An 18,178-nucleotide genomic window follows, 5' to 3' on the forward strand; every position below is an offset into this window, starting at 1 on the left:
GGGGTAAGCAAGGCTAAGACAACTAATTGACCAAATTGGTCTCTAATTAACAGAGGCACAAATTGAGGTGCAACTTCAGAGAGGATTCTACAAATGAGGCCAAGCAGACCTTCTAAAGGCTAATTACTTACAAAGCCAAGACAGATGACTCCCTAATAACAACAAAAAAGATCAAATGAGTCAAAGACTCCCCCGATAACATCACCACACAAACGAATGATTCAAAGGCTCTCTAAATGAGGCAAGGCATGCCTCCTATGGGTACACCATTTATCAAAATCAAAGCAACCCCCTTGAGGTTAAGCTAAAAATGAGGCTTGCCCCCAAAGGAGGATTGCCTAACGAGACAGAGTATGTCTCCTAGTACAGGTTATAGTGTCTAAAGAAATCTAATCAGAAACCCAAAAGACTGTGCTAGTCTATCCAAAGAGAGAGGAAAAAGGATACCAGATAATCTCAAATTTTCAATCAATTATTATAAAAACAAATCAAATATCAGCAAAATATGATCTACAACTAAAGAGTGCACAACCTGGAGCAATCATAAAATGATAAACAACATTAATTAGTCCAGACCAGCCGCTGGATAGCCTAATAAAGTAAAAATAATATCAAACACTTCTATGCCCAAACACAAACACCACCCCAATATGGGGATGAAATCAGATGATGCTAAAGTAATCATCTGATATCATAATACACATGATAATATTTCTAATCCCGCCTTGAAATCAGACAGTACTCATGTCGATAATATCAAATAGAGTAGTCATCTGATCTCCTTCTTTCTTAAAACAATTTATTTAAATAAAAAGGAAGGAGTATAATAAGCTTTGAAGATAGTCTCACCTAAACAGTCCATTCATCTTCAGAACCTAACTCAAAACTTAACATAAAAGAAGAATCTTAAATTTTCAACAAATTATACAAATGCATGCAATGATATTTCTGATTTTTATAAATTTTGGTGCATAACAGGGGTGGCAAAAATCTCAATCACACAACTCCACATGGTCAAAAAGGAAGAATTCTAAACACAAACACCAACCTTGAAAAACCAACATTTATTCCTCTTTCATTTTAAAGTCAATTTATCAAAAGAAGTATTAGAATAACAAACCAGACTATCCACCAACAGATTTTTATCATATTCCAAAAGAAAATTTAGTAATGCAATCAATGAGACTGAGATAAGATTATAAGACCATCTCACATATTCCAAGAGAAAATTGACCATGCACACATGAGAATCATGGCAACAGTACGCAATCAAATTTATAAGAGGGCCATCATCATCAGCAAGGGTGTTAAAGCTGTCAATATCATAAAGGTATGAGTGATGATAACAGCCACACTCCTATCACAATGTTCATAAGTAAACCTGTTCACATATAAACCTGTACAGGAATACGCACATAAAACTGTTCCCATATTTAAACGAAATTGAGGCAAAGCATTTTCAATCAACCACTCTATACACTCACACACATACATAACCATATACAATCACACAGTGAGCTGTTCTAAGCTAAATCAAGTTCATTTGTTAGATTTGAGATGAGCCAACTTATCAGACAACATCTCCATCATATCATTCCAACCAATAATGCTCAAGACCAAAAATATAAAATAGCTAAAAACCAAAACCTGAATCACCATCATACTTTTCAAATGTATATGTCCCATTTGAATGTATTCTATGGATTTTAAAACCAAAGTGAAGTAAAATAAAGGACTAAACTTATAACATAGTATTGTTCAAATATTAAACTTGAAGCTGAAATTGAAATAAAACTAGATCAAACCTGCCTAAATTGCCATGTGAAGGTCACACAGTCATTTAGACCTAACTAGGTTGATTGAAGAAGTAATTTCCAAGGAACGTAATAATTAAATTTACATGCCCTGCCCCTAACCTTCAGATACACAACAATGGACATTGAAAACAAAAATTCGCCCTAGTATAGGATTCATCAACAAGGAAAGGTAAGAAAAAAATGAAGCTTAAATTCTCAGCCCTATGTCAACATCCTTTTAAATAAACTTATCTAAGAACCGCAAAACCTTAACCAAAATAACATTCAAACAAGATTTCCTCTCATTTTTCCTCCCCTAAAAAAAAATTATACATTTCTTCACGAAAATATCTCAAATTCTACCAAATATATCAGGTTTTCACCTCAATTCTATTTTCCATTCATTATCATTATAAAACTAAATAGAGATAATATGCTAAAATCAAAGCAACTTTTAGATCATATTGAGAAAATCTTAAAGCATTAGATGCGAAAATAAGGATTGTAGAGAAACCAAAACTTAACATCTTAAACATAGCACCTTACAAAATCAAACACTTTTATACGAATGCCAGGATAAATTGCAATAAAGAAAATAATGATGAACTCACCTCTGATCTTTTCTCTTCTGCAATTTACCCCTTTTCTCTGGAGATTAAGAAATAATTTTGAATGAAATCTCGCTCAACACACAGATCTACTTCCAAGTAATGCCTTCTTGCTCAAAATCAAATGGAACGCCCAAATTTTATCCACTAACAATGAGATCCGAATCGGTAACAATTAGATCTAAAGAGTATATGAATAGATCAAGGGTTTGGACCTTTGGATCTAAGGTTTAGATACAAATCTAAAGCTTGAGAGAAATAGATCAAGGTAGATGTTACAGAAAACGAATTCTAGAATTTAGAGGGTTTGGATTGAGAAAAACAAAAGAAGGATGAATAGATTTCTATCGAATCTGGTATGGAAATGAACGGAGGTGGAAGAAAAATGATCAAATTCCGGCAAGGTCACCGGGTTTGCAATGAATTTGGTTGGAAAAAACTAGATCTGAGCCAAAACTGATAGGAGGAGGCATGAAAGGGGAAAAATGAAGAATGCTATTTATGGAAAAAACTTACACAGATTTAAGGTGATAGGATGATCGCATATGGCCGGAGGATGATCGGAGCTCGGATTCTAGCCAGTAGATCTGCCGGAGAAGATGAAACAGGATGAGATGCGCTCTCCCTCTTTTCTCTCTACAATTCCCTCTCTCTCTCTCTGCTTGTCTCAGATCTCTTTCTCTGCCTTTTCCCTCAGATCTTAGATCTCAGATCTTAGATTTCAGATCTGAGATAACAATGATCGACCGGAGTTGGAGGTTCTCTAAGGGGATTTAGGTTTAATGGAGGTGGAGGAAGCTGGAAGAAGAAGAAAAAGAGGAAGAAGAAGAAAGAAATCAGAATTTGGCCGGAGGCCTGTCGGAGATGGATCGGAGAAGGTCGGAGGAAAACAGAAAAACCCCAAATCTCTCTCTTTCCTTCTCTCTCTCTCTCTACTCGTTTTCACGAAAGATCCACAGTACCCCCCTATATTTTTTTTATATTAAAAAGCTGTGTTGATAACCGCACTCCCACTTGATGGGCGCACAATTGCTGATGAGGCGCGCCCGCCAATCTTGTCCTATTCGGCTTGGGCGCGCCCATCACAGGATAACTCACCCCCCCTCTCAACTGGATATCCCACTCTGCAGATAATTCACCCCCCTCATACATTCATACTACACCCCTTTCCCGGCTCGTCTTATTTGACCAATCAGATTGGATTTTGATGAAATTTGGCGGGAGCCTTGGTGAGACCCTAACCTAACTTAGGGTAGAAATTGGGGTCCTAACTCATGGATTGGGTAAGGCTTCGCACAAATACCGTGAACACGGGTCTGGTCAAAATGGGGTGTCTACAATGGTCTGAAACAATCTCCTCGAGCATGGTTTGGGAGATTCAGTGAGGCTGTTATGCGGTTCGGCCTGTGGCAGTGTGCAGTAGACCATTCAGTATTTAGTAATCAGTCCACAACAGGGTGCATTCTATTGATTGTGTATGTTGACAACATCATCATTACATGTAGTAATTCAGGGGGAATACAGAAGCTGAAGACCTTCTTACAAAAAGAATTTGCTACAAAGACTTGGGACGTCTCAGATATTTCCTCGGGATAGAGGTATGATACTCCTCTCGTGGCTTGTCTCTATCACAGAGGAAGTATGTGCTGGATTTGTTGGAAGAGACAGGGAATCTTGGAGTAAAACCTATATCTGTACCTACGAATCCCAACGTAAAACTTCTTCCGGAAGGAGATCTGTTAGAAGACCCTGACAGGTATAGAACACTAGTGGGTAAGCTCATATACCTTGCAGCCACTCGTCCTGATATATCTTATGTTGTAGGGGTGGTCAGCCAGTACATGAGCTCCCCACGTACTTCACACTGGAGTGCAGTGGTTCAGATTCTGAAATACCCGAAGGGTGCTCCTGGAAAGGGTCTACTATTTATGAGACATGGTCATATGCGAATTGAGGGATTTTCTGTAGATAGGAGATCAACTACCAAGTATTGCACCTTTGTAGGAGGTAACCTGGTATCATGGAAAAGTAAGAAGCAAGATTTCATTGCAAGGTCAAGTGCTGAGGCAGAGTACAGAGCTATGGCGCACACAAGCACAAAGATTATCTGGTTGAGATCACTCTTATTTGAGATTGGGATTATTTCTTCGTCACCCTCACAGTTGTATTGTGACAACAAAGCTGCTATCTACATTGCAACTAATTCGGTTTTCCATGAGCGTACAAAACACATTGAAGTCGACTGTCATTTTATTCGTCAGAGGATTCAGGAAGGGGAGATATGCACTGTGTTTACTCTTTCTGCAGATCAGTTGGCTGATATGTTTACAAAACCACTGACTAAAGCAAAGTTGACTGATTTGTAACAAGCTAGGAATGTATAATTTATACATTCCAGCTTGAGGGGGAGTGTTAGAATAAGCCTTGTAAGGGCATTCTTGTCTTTGTACTCCATTTTATTATATAAATACTTTAGTGAGGGGGAGAGCAGTCCTAACTCACTATTCTCTTTTCTCTTATATAACAAGAAGCTATGGGTCTTCCTAGTTGGATAGAAAGCTCGCTTCATTAGAAGGGCTTTGGCCAATTTTTTAGCCGTAGAGAATGAAAAAGATAAAGAATTCTAAAAAATCACGTTCGGCTCACCGGCCCACGAAAGGTTGTTTCCTAAATTTTCTCCCCTTTACGCTACTTATACGGCTACTTATACACCCCCAATACTGGTAGGGCCCAGATTCCTAAAACTAGATCCATCAAAGTTTAATTTTACAAAACCAACTAATGGAGGAATCCACTTTTGAACCACTTTATGCTTGATCTCCTCACTACCGTAAACCTCTTGCGATCTTTCCAAGAGGTCGAAGGAGGAGAGAAAAGCAGAAGAGGGAAGCGACTTTGCCCAAGAAATCACCAAAGCAATGACTTTCAAGAAAAGGGATTCTGCATTCTTGGCCCTTCCTTTAAAGATCATCGCATTTCTTTCCTTCCATATTACCCAAATAATTGCTAAGAAACACATCTTCCACAGAATTCTACCCTTGATTTTCCATGGTGCCTTGGACCATGCTAAAAACAAGTCCGGTGTAAATTTTGCTGAAAACCAAACAAATACCATCAGATCATCTTGCACGATATCTCCCTTGCTACTTTGCAATGGATTAGAAGATGGTCCACTGACTCATCATCCTCCATACATAGAATAATGATTGACAATCAAATTTTTTTTCATAGGAAATCCACCGTTTGAATCCGTTTTCTCAAAGCTGCCCATCCAAAGGTAGTAACCAAAGGTGGAGAGTGAAATTTCCACACATTTGCAATTTTGGAGGACGCCGGGCTAGTCACAAGATGACTATAATAGGATTTGACAAAAAAATCACCATGCGTGTTCCATATCTAGACCCTTTTATCAACCCCGTCATGTTTTATATGCATTCTATCAAGTGTTTCCAACAACCTTCTTATAGAATCCAATTCACGGCCAAAGAAATTTCTCCTGAAGCGAGGGTTCCAAATAATACTCCCATCTCTACGCTCAAAGTTGTCACTAACCAGGCCATCTTTCATGGATGCAATCACATACAGATCAGGGAAAAAATCTTTAACAGTACGATCCCCACACCATAGATCAAGCCAGAAGCAAATTATATGACCCGTATACACTCGGAATCTCACTCCTTCAAACAAAGAATCAAACCCTAGAATTTCTCTCCACAGTGTGAGGCCATTATGCTTGAAGGAATCCTGGGATGTCCAACGCTCAGGGGCAGACCCATATTTTCCTTCAATGACTTTCACCCATAAATGGTATTCCTCTTTACCAAACCTCCACAACCATTTACCGAGCAAAGCTATATTAGTGTCCTTAATCCTTCTAATTCCTAAACCTCCACCTTTAATGGTCGTACATACTTTCTCCCATTTAACCAAAGGAATGCCCCTCTTAACATCACTCCCTCCCCATAGAAAACGTCTTTGATTTTGCTCAATCCCAGATGCCACACTAACAGGGCACTTAATTAAAGACAGTTGGTAGATAGGAATGTTGGCCAAAACTGCTTTTATTAAGGTATTTCTCTTCCAAGTGTCGAGCGTTTTTCCACTCCTTGAACCACATGATCCTAACATTCTTTCTTGGCTCTCTCAATCCGCAATGAAAGAGCAAGATAAGTAGTAGGTAGAGAATCCTTCTTGCAGCCCAGTAAACCTGCTAGAGCTTGAAACGTCCAGATGGATACCAAAAGCACTAGATTTGTGGAAATTTGATTTCTGACTGGTGATCATCGCTTCATAGCATTTAAGGATAGCTCTCAAATTCATCATTCTAGTAACATCTAGAGAGCTAAGAAGGAGAGTGTCATCCGCAAATTGTATATGGAATACTTCCAAGCCATTCTCCCCAATAAAGAAACCTTAAGTTAAGCCCATGCTTTTGCCTTTGTCAGTAAGCTTGTTAAGAATTTCCGCAACCCTGATAGAGAGGAAAGGGGATAATGGATCTTTATATGCAAACTGAAAGTATGCTTCCTATTTAGATGATTATTATTATTTTCTAAAAGAGTGTTTTCTCCTTTTGATAATGTCAAATAAGCGTATTTGAAACTTAAAAGCTCATCTTAATTTTGAAATGAAACTTTATGGATCTTTTCGTGAAACCATAAATATCTAAAACTTGCAATTAGTCTTCTTCACTACTTAGTAATCTTTACCTACATTAATCCAAACCGACTACAACCTTACTCTTTATATGCACTTCGTACTCGCTTCTACCTACATTAATCCAAACCGACTACACCCTTCTAATGTTGACTTTCAATGGTGCTTCTTACATGTTTCCTCTGTATTTTCTTTGAAACTTTAACTTCTTGTAATTTTTTCTTTTCTAAACACTTGAACACATAGCTTCCCGAAATTTTCTTTTCTAAACCCATTGTTTCTTGCTTTTACTTCCTGTATCGCTTCTCACTCTAGCAACTATAGTTTGAGTCAAACATGCACTACGTCACTCTTAGATTCACCAAACAACGGACCATGATCCTTATTTATCCACTACATGGATAAGAACAAACACACAGACATTCATATGGCAAATTCTCTATTTAAGAGCTATATTACTTAAAACTGTTGATTACATTTTCTTGAGAAATGGATGGATCTGTTGCAGGATGGTAGGCCAATTGGTTTGGTTCAGAATGGGGATATAATCACAATTGACGTTCAAAAGAGACGAATAGACGTTCAATTGACGGAAAAGGAGTTCACAGACAGAAGAAAGAATTGAGTTGCACCCCAATGCAAGGGTAGCTCAGGAGTTCTATCCAAGGTCTGTAAACACCCTATATACCCCTTCTCTGTTAACAATCACTTGTTAGTTGCATTTGTTCATAAGATGAAAAAGGATCTGTCACTTGTTTTCAGTACATCAAGAATGTGCAACTCGCTTCAAGAGGATGCGTGACTGTTGAGTAAAAGAGGTAAACATAACTGAAATGTCGGCTTATGTGGTATGCAACAATCCCAAATGCCAAACTTCCATTTTTGGCGTTGCGGAGTGTAGTTTTAGAGGTAAATGGGATTGTGAAAGTTTTTTATTGTCTTACTGTATTATTTTGAATAAGTTGACTTGAAAACACAAATTATCAAATAAGATTTCTGATGTTATTGACTTGGAAAAATAAATTATGAAGAAGATTTATGATGTTAAGTTGACTTGAAAACATAAATTATGGAAGAAGATTTCCCATGTGCCTGCTGTGTTGTTCATCAGAGTTATAGGCTTTTGCCCAACATAAAATTTCTAATAGTCGGTTTGGACTCAAAATTAAATCCAAATTTGATTCTAGTAATCAGTTTTGGATTCAATTTCTCATAGTCCAAAACGAATAGGGCCTTACCTTTGATCCAACATGCTAAAGTATGACAGTTATTGCTATTACCCCTATGGTTTGTGGTGGATTGGTGGACTGCGGACTGATGGAAAGATTGTGGGTGGAGAAAATTAAATCCAAATTTGGTTATAGTAATCAGTTTTGGATTCAAGTTCTCATAGTCCAAAACGAATAGGGCCTTACCTTTGATCCAACATGCAAAAGTATGACAGTTATTGCTATTACCTCTATGGTTTGTGGTGGATTAGTGGACTGCGGACTGATGGAAAGATTGTGGGTGTTTTCTCCACCCTTAATGATCTGTTTAGTTGCTTGGAGTTTTCTGGGAGATTAGGGGCAGAAGAAGTCAAAGGGAATTCGACAAGCATGGAAGATGGGGAGAAGTTTAGAGGAAGAGTGGTAAGTAGTGTTTGGTTGCGCGTCAATCCGCGAGAAGATTAGCGGAAGAAGTAGGGGTGTCATTATCAAAATAGAGGGTGGAAGAAAGGGAAGAGAGAGAAAGACATAAGATAATAAGACAAGAATCTTCTCCTCAAATTCCGCCAACATGGGGAAAGATGGAGAGAAGATTAGAGGGGGAAACATTGGTGCCACGCGGGGGAAAAACTAATAATTATGTCTGGTGGTCAAAAGGAATTTGGGCAACCAAACATGCTTTGGGTAGATGTCGGGAAGATCAGCCGCGTTTGAAACGCTGCTATTCTTCCCACCTATGGCAACCAAACATAGCATTATGGCTCTTTATAGATGAGGAACTTAGGTCTTACGAATCAAAACAAAATACTTTTTCTTGGTAGGTGTGATCCGTTGTTGTGCATTGATGCAATTTTTTAATCACATCCATCTGAATGATCTTAACCATCCTAATCAAATTTGACACAAGACTGGTCATTTTGGCCTTTACTAACACCGTTTCTTGGGTGCGCAAGTGAATGAATCTGGTGATCCAACTACTGACTATAAGTCCCTCCGCTCCCCTTGGGGGTGTGTGGATCATGGATCAGGAGGGGATGGCTCTCTGCAATCTCTCCAAGCGTATCGGAGCGTGTTCGCTCGTTTGGGCTATTGTCCCTTTGGTTTCCTTTGGTCAAGGGGTGTTTTGTAAATGTTTGTGTTTCTTGTGAACTTGGGATAAAGATCCAAATTTCACAGAAAAGAGATTCTCAGAGTCGCCATCTAGGTAGGACTTATAACCCATATCTGCATTTCTGATGAACCAGAGATAAAGATCCGAACTTCATAAGAAAGACAATGTCCAAACTTACCATCTAGGTTAGGGCCTACAACCCATAATTAACTCTTTTTTTAAGCATGGTCTTGACAGAAATATGGGTAAGGGATATGGTTACATTCAGGGAAGGTGTTAGGCAGCCCTCATGCCTGGGTAAACCCGGTCTCTTGACTTGATTTGGCGGTTTTGAGAAAACTTAGCAAAATTAGTTTTAAACATTTGTTACGATTAAGCTTATTCTCCGGGTGTGTTTTAAACAGAACGAAAGAAAAGAAAATTGAAAAAGGAGGACAATGAGTCAATCCTCAACAGTACCAGAAATGGATTTTGCTATGTGACTTGGGGCCTTAGGACAATTCCCAAGACTTATAGCCACCCTCGATCCCGATTGAGCAGATAGTAAATGACTAAAAGTAAAGTAAAAAGGTTTTAGTTCTTTCTGTTTGTCCAACACCTTAGGAGCATGAAGCTCTCTTCTCTATATCTCATAACCTATGGGAGGGTCGGAAATAGAGTGGTGGGATAAGGAGAAAGAAAAGAATCCTATCTGTAAAAAGCAGAGGGGATTTGGGCTATAGGTTTTGGGGCCGTAGGATCCCCAAACCCCTTAGCTACCCACTTCTGAGTTTTGTAAATAAAATATAGAAAACTCGTATGCTCTTGGAATTTCGGCGTAGTGTAAGCGGCATAGAGCTCACAGTAGTGTGGTGTCGCTCTGAGTCAGAATTTCCGCAAAGTGCTGAAGCCCGGGGTTTGTATGGGAATTCAGGAGAAACTGGGTAGTCATACCATACCAGTTTCTAGGAGAATTCTAGAAGCTTTTCTAGTATTTCTCAATCTCCTTTCTCTCTTTTCAAAAGAAACAGGAAGACAACTAAAAACTTTGAAGGAAACTGATTTCTAGGAAAAACGAAAGCTGAAAACCAAGATCCAGATGATTATGATCTGATTTTTAAAATTCCAAACGTCCCTATATATAGAAAAAATACTGGAAATCGCATCTTGCGATTTCTGCTGACAGAAATGTTAGGTCGGTTTAACTTTGAAACAATTTTTTGATTCCCGAAATTGATTCCCGGTTTTCGAGAGGGATTCTTGTTTCCCGAGATTTTTTGCTCTGAAAGTTAAGTTTTGATTCAGTGCCGTGTAGAAATGGGCTTTTTGGTGGTGCCGTAAAAGGCAGGTGCAGTGCGAAGACGAGTTTCGGTTTAACTTTGAAACAAATTCTTTTTAGGGAAATCTTTTCATTCGTAAGACTAGAGAGACATCGAGAGAAAGACCAGAGAAGCTACGGGACTCATCATATGAATCGTCCTCACGACAACCTATCACTAGCACGACCTTGACAAAATAGTCTATAGATGCCCCTCTTTGGCAGAGGGTGCTTGACACGCGAATCGCTATAGCCGGAAGAGACAACAACATTTGTCACTGAGGGTTAATGATAGGTTTGCAAGTCCTCATCGGATATTTAGGCACACGACCTTCACCGAGAAGTCTTGTTGTCAGGTCCTCGAGTGGAAACTTCTCGTTGACGGTTTTATGTTTGAAAGCCGTGTGACTGTTAAATGGGTTTTAGACCAGGGTCTTACCATGTTTAACAATTAAGAGGGTCATATGAGGTCTGGTTGTTGCCTAATGTTGCTTGGGAAATTGAGGGGATGCCATTCTGACATCCGTTGCTAGATTGATGAGGGGGATTTCTTTACGGCATCCGATGCAAGATTGATGAAAGGGGATGCCTCTCTGGCATTGGAAAGTCAAAACATGTAGCAGGGGATGCTGAGTGGCATACCCAATTCCTTTCTGGCATCCGAAATCAAAACATGTGGGCATCTGAAAGTCAAAACGTGGCCTCCCTTTCTGGCATACCCAATTCCTTTCTGGCATCATGTAGCAGGGGATGCTGAATGGTCAAGAATCAGGCGTAAACATAAACCACATGGGCATGTCGACGACTAACTTGGAATTGGGTATAAAACAGCTTGCCTTGTGGGGAGAAAGTCCTGACCAATTGGGGAATGGATACACCTTTGTCACTCGGGAAGGATTAAGTAGGCGCAAGCGGAGTAGACATAATTTGTGAAAGTGCGGTAACCTAGTCTGACTACAGGTTTGACCAAGGGACCGGAAGAGGAATACTCTAATAGGCGACACCAGCCCTAAACAATAGCGCGTACCTTCTGCAAACCGAAGCGAGATACATGGAGCTTGGGATCCCAAAACTTAGAGGCTGCATAAAGTAAGTTCCATTCTATGTTTATGGGCGCCATGAAGGGGAATGCATTGATGTTATGTCTTGTGAAATCCTTTGGAAAACCGGGCCACACAGAATCATCAATCCACTTCTTCAATGCTTCATTCGACATGATTTCTCTTCGCTGGTCCAAATATGACAAACAAAATGAGGAAGAGATCTATCTTGGAACATTAAGCTTTCATGATGGTCTCAGCAAGAGATCTCACACTCATATGATTGGGTCGGTAAGATGAATTCCCCATTGGAATGTGGTCCAATTAGGATAAATCGAAGATGGTGGCTATGGATCGGGCTCATGATCAAAAGATCGAAAGTTAGATCATGGCTATAAATATGGTGATGTGAAGCCAATGACATGATTCTGAGTTAAAACCATGGATGGATAACGATGATTGATTTGATGGGGAGTGACGAATGACGAAACCTAGATCTAAAAGATAATCCCTAAATCTAGCAAGTAAATAACTAACCTAACTAACGGCACCATCCCTAGTTCCTAATTCTAGCAGAGTCCCGACTCATGACCGGTTCGTGTAGTAGGACTGCACTTGTAGCCACACCTGGTGAACTACCCATTTTATAAATGGGACATGGTTTCCTAACCTCGGCTCACATGTGTGGTGTACACATGTCCGTCCTACATGATGCATGCTGGTGTAATGGAAAGATGGTGCAGATCCGGAGGCTCGCGAATAACTATCAAGACTTTAAGGAGCTCAATGAGAATAAATCTTCATATCTATATAACCATCCATAAGCCATAAAGAAGTGAAGAAACATTTAATGGCAAATTTTAGCACAAATAAAGTATGGACTGAACTGTAGACAACGAACCATCAATGGAAAATACTTCTACTTCAAGAAGTTATCAAACATATCAAATAAATAACTTAAGATGGGATTTAAGGGTCAAATAACTGACTTTATTCAATGATTCATTGCTGTCCACAACAAGAAATAAAGATCTAGGGCCCCTAAAATTAGTAAAAGGTGGTCAAAGGCTTAAAAGAGCCTAGGGTAATCTACTAGTAAGGTTCCTAAGGGTTTCAAAGTAGCAAAAAGGCCAAGAAAAGGTATAAAAATATGGAAAACTCTTACCGATAAACGCAGCAGTCCCTTTCATTTTGAATTTTGCTAGCCAAGAGGCCAAGAGAATGGGGGAGAAGCCCGTGGTCGCATTCCAAAACTCCGGACAACGGCAACCTCTCGAAATATTGTTGATGAGGAGGATTTAAGAGTAGAGAAGAAGAATATAGTTGGAGACGAGGAAGAAGAAGATAAAGAAGGTAGGAGTTGGGGGATTCAAGAAAGGAGAAAGAGAGGAAATCAAGAGAGATAGATAGGGCAGTGAGGGCGAGAGAAAATTGAGAGAGACGAGATAGACAAAGAGAATGAGAGAAATCAGAGAGAGGGATGAGAGACAGATAGAGAGAGATAGAAAGACCGAAAGGAGAAAGAGAGAAGAACAAGGGGAGGAAAGAGGGAGAACTCACCTTGTAGAGGGGAGGAAGGAGAGATGTAGTGACTCCCTAGGGTGTGTTGGAGAAGGGAGGCCGTCAGCTCCTCTTTTCTTCTTTTATTTCACAATGTTTCAAAACTAGGACCTCTCTCCTGTTAGTTCTTATTTATATGCTTTCTAGTGGACCCTCCTTTGCTAGCTCTTATCTTCCAAGTGAAAGGACTGTTGTGCCACTAAAACAAAAGAAAACAAAATAACATGTAAGGGCACAATAAGAAAAAGTGGTTAAACAGAATAAATAAAAGGTGTGGTGTGTGCAATGGTGGGCCCTAGATGATGTGGACATCCCCCACATCTAGGCATACCAAGTAAACATAAATAAGTCTAATAATCCTCAATAAAAATTAAAATAACATGTGCAATAATAAAAAAAAGAATCATCCAACAGCTCGGATCACATCAAAAGGTAAGGCCAAGGTCCTCTTAGCTGGATTTATAGCTTAGTGTACACCATGAGTGTCCTCCGATGTACGGAACTATGCCTATTTTACACTCGAAAGCGGCTAAGAGTCGGGTGCACTATCGGTGCAGTATGCCGATGGGGCGGGTGTAGCCCAAAAACATCGCTCCTGCTAATAGTACCGCATGGGGAAATAGGTAGGTCTCACATCATATGCGTAAAGTAAAGATGATGCAATGGATGCAAGTGAGTTTTGTGTGTGCATTCAGTTATGCGCATCTAGCTGCCCATCGTAATCTAACCTTCAAGCACGAGTTCCCATTTTATGATTTTTTGCCCAAATTTCCCAAAACTAACAAGTTGGCATTTTACAGAGTCAGGCAAATTCGATCTCCAGCAGAATGATTGAGATTTAAAAAGTAACCGCAAGTGTACGGATCGCGTGTAGTCATAGGTCGAACTCAGGGAAGAGAAATCTTATTTGTGAATCCTATTCTTATATCACTTAGAATATAAACTATGATATATGTTGCCTGGCATTTACTCAGGATTTTCGTGGACGTACCTCGGAGCCAACAATATCTATAAGTCTGTATTCTAAACAATCTAAGAATCGAACACAAATAAGATTGCGATCTGAAAATCTTAATTTAGGCAAAGTGCACCAAAGTTCTAATGATTTGATTAACTATCTCTAATCTAATTAGAAAACTAAACTAATTAAACGAATTTGCAAAAGAAATTGATTTGAAACTAATGAAAAAGATTTGATTCAATATGGAAAACTACTTGGGGCAAGAATCCACCACAGGGTTGGGTTAGATTTATTATTAAATCAAAATTTTGCTTCGACTTGGTATATAATCAATAAACAAGGTCTATGGAGGATAAGATCAAAAGATGTCATTCTCCATAAGAGTTTATCGATTATATAATCAAGTTGGAAAGTTATATATATAGAGTATATAATCTACTTCATCAACAATCAATCATACGAACGAGGAAAGCTGATGGCATGAGTGATTGTGATAGAGCAATTATACAACCTATATATACGTGTTGGTTCAATCATTTTCTCTCCGTGGGTCACTTTGAACAATGTCCTTTGTGTTCCTTCATTTCATTTTAATCTCATTTCCATTAGTAAACTCACATGCGACTCTCATTGTTCAATCATGTTTCTTACTAACTCTTGTGTGATCCAGGACCGACACTCGAGGATGACGATTGGGAAGGGAACTGAGCGGGATGGCCTCTACTACCTCAATGATCCTTCCAATGCAATGTGCAACTCAGCAACATCATTTTCCTCCCCGTTATGGCATCGCCGCTTAGGACATTTGTCGAATAAAGCTTTACATTTTCTTTCTAATAAAGTTGTTGAAATAGAAAGTTCTGGTGTTGATTTTTGTTCTATTTGTCCTTTAGCTAAACAAGCACGACTTGAATTTCCTCTTAGTGCCATTCTTAACACTTATCTTGCTCGTGTGGAGGCTTTGGCGATGTCCGCGGTCTTGCTGATTTGGTGAAGTTCAAGAAATCATTTGAGGCCTTTGATGACAACTTTGATAGCTCTACTTGGGCCTCCTCGAGGGCAATTGAGCCGTGATGATGCTTAGTGAGTGCTTCCCTTGCCTTCTCAAGGATTGATTGCAAGTATTTCCCTTATGCTTCGATTCAAAGATGCAAATCTCTTTGAACCTGTGTATGATGGGTTTGCATGACCATGGCTTAAAATTTCGACCGAAATCCGAAATTTCAGTCTGAAATTTTGGATTTCGGATAAGACCGAAACCGAAATGGCACTTATCCAAAACGTGTCATTATTTCGACCAAAATTTTGAAATTTCGTGCTAAATTTTTGGGATTTCGACCATTTTTTTTGGATTTTTTAATTATTTTGTAATTACCTCGAAATTTCAGTGATTTCGATTAGGAATAAAATATTCCTTTTGATTTTCTGTCGAATTTCGACCAAAATTTTGAAATTTGTGGGGTCCAAAACCGGTAACGAAACCGAAATTTAAAACCTTGTGCATGACACATCAATATCTCATTCTGTTTAAGTATAAATGATTAAATAACACAACTCCAATAGCTTAAGGCCCTGTTCGTTTGAGATTGTGGCAGAGGATTGTGCTTATTGGACTCAAAATTACATAATTTTGAGTCCAATAATCAGAATCCCCTGCCACAATAGGCCGCCACAATCTCAAACAAACGCAGCCTAAGCTTTTGGAGTAATTGGTTATTTCACACGGTATCACTATTGTCCCACGACATGTCCTGAGTTCAAAACTCAACTACTCCTTAATATTAAAAATCCACATGTACGGCCAACCAAAAAGAGGGGCCATCATTGAACTACACAACAAAGTAATCATATCTAACTCTATGCAGTGTTGACATAAAGTTGGCCTCTTTAAAGGGTAGATTGGTCATTATACTTTCTTATACTTTTTTGACTTTATTGTTCGAGACATGTGCGATAACGCATGTCACTGGGCGTTCGATATGATTAAGCTATTATGGATGGTCTTGCTTATTTGATGATTTCTAAGTTTGTATTTGTACCTTTATGCCCTCCATGTATGAGCCGAACGACACTTGATCTGGCCCACGCCCAGAGCATGTAGGCAAAGGCCATCCTTGCCATGAGATCTTTTTTTTTCCACCAGTAAGAAAACAAACAAAATCACTCTTAGGCCCTGTTTGGAAACTATGAAAGCATTAATTTTCACTAATAATCAATTTTGGACACACAATCGGTTCTCAAAATTTAAAACAAAAAGGCTTTGAGAAAGATTTTTGTCAACATCACAATAGTATGCTGGAAGGTTTTTGTGAGATCTACTATTGCTTGGGCCTCACCAACCTTTTGCAGCTCCAGATGGATCTCAACTCCATGAAATCTAATTTACCTTTTTTTAACTTCACTACTAATGGATAAGCATAAATGCTAGACCATAGCTACTACTATGGTTTTGATTGATGATAAAAGCGAGCTTAAAGTTCTCAAAAGACAAATATATTGTGCTTAGAGTCGACAAATTCCATTCAGATCTGAAAATGGGTGGGTTAGACTGAAGTCTCTTCAATGTAGATATCAGCAACTTGTCTCCAGCAATCAACCTCCCTCTCAGTAGTCGGCTTGCCTCTCAGTTATAGCTTCAATTAAGGAAATCCCATTCTTGTAGTTGCAATGTTATCCCACTCATCAACTTCTTCAGAGCCACCTGTGATCTGCAAATTTTTTAATAAAATGTTAGAGGAATTGTTGTTGGTTAGTCCCCACCTTGACCAGGTGTTTTTAGCCCTTTGATCTTTAGGGTTCTATCTAGAAAAGCTAAACTAATGACGGGCCACTAGATCAAATTGTAATCACACAAATTTTCCATGTGGATCTCAATGGTGATCCTTAGGATTAAATCCTCACAGGGATTGTTAGGATTTTTTATTTGTAAAAGAATGTAATCGATACTATACTGGATTTAGTGTTATAATCTTGGAGCTACTTGGATGTAGGGCATGTTTAGCAACCATGAAAAATTACTCCATGGAATATTAGTAGGGCCACTTATGAGAGATGGATGGAGAGGGAGAGACTTAAGAGGGTGGGAGTGGGGAATATGAAAGCCTCTTCAAAATATGAAAAACCCCACGTTAGCTATATTGATTGGGGGATAGTGCTTTGGCGGATGCTTGCATTCCTGTAGTTGTAAATCTCTTTGTAACTTATGACATTGATTTGAAAATTAGCCTCTAAAATAGGTGTATTTTGATCATTTAGTGAAAAATCAAGAGAAAAAATAAATGGGACAATCGGACTTGCTCTTTATGTTTCTCTTCTCTTGTACATGGGCACAAATATATAATATTATTTTAAAAATATTAAAATGTTATAGGAATGCAACAACAAAGTCTACGGACTAAAAACATCAACCTGAGAAAATAAGTTTAACGTCTAATGCGTGCTAACATAAATAAATATTTGTTGGGAATATTTTTAAATATCTATTTTTTGGCTAAATCATGCTCTATAAGGGCTAAGGCCCTCGTTTGAGATTATCCCAACCGATTGAGAGCCCCAAATCGATTTTTGGACTCAAAATTAAACATAATTTTAAGTCCAATAATTGATTTGGGGATCTCAATTGGCCGTCATAATCGCAAGTGAATAGGGCCTAAGTGAAGTTTATTTTACAAATTATACTTATAGATAACATTTGTTGATGAACTTATGTATACAAGTAGACATATACGCACGCACATGCATAGAATAAGAAACATACATGTGTGCGTACACACACATCATGGATGAAAGTTTGGCTATTACCTCCAACATGATCGAGCTGCCAATCTAAGACAACAAGGCATGGAAGCAGACCACCTGAAATAAGGCTTGCTTGCAATATCCCCATGTTTTCTTTCCCTATATCACCCATTCCATATTGTCCATTGCTAAGGACTACCACT

At 38.8% G+C, this 18,178-nt stretch overlaps 1 long non-coding RNA gene across 1 annotated transcript in view; it reads left to right on the forward strand.

Moving 5' to 3' along the window:
* LOC143856511 (uncharacterized) overlaps positions 1 to 15,202 on the forward strand; it is a 32,343-nt gene extending 17,141 nt beyond the window's left edge. The window contains exons 2-3 of the long non-coding RNA XR_013238249.1: positions 7,569 to 7,969; positions 14,908 to 15,202. This is a non-coding gene — a long non-coding RNA (uncharacterized LOC143856511). The remainder of the gene's footprint in view (positions 1 to 7,568; positions 7,970 to 14,907) is intronic.
* Positions 15,203 to 18,178: the final 2,976 nt, after the last annotated feature.

The sequence above is a fragment of the Tasmannia lanceolata genome, unplaced genomic scaffold (assembly GCF_043159265.1).
Source record: "Tasmannia lanceolata isolate RefF3 unplaced genomic scaffold, GAP_Taslan_0.1 ptg000023l, whole genome shotgun sequence".
In the NCBI taxonomy this organism is placed as follows: Eukaryota; Viridiplantae; Streptophyta; class Magnoliopsida; order Canellales; family Winteraceae; genus Tasmannia; species Tasmannia lanceolata.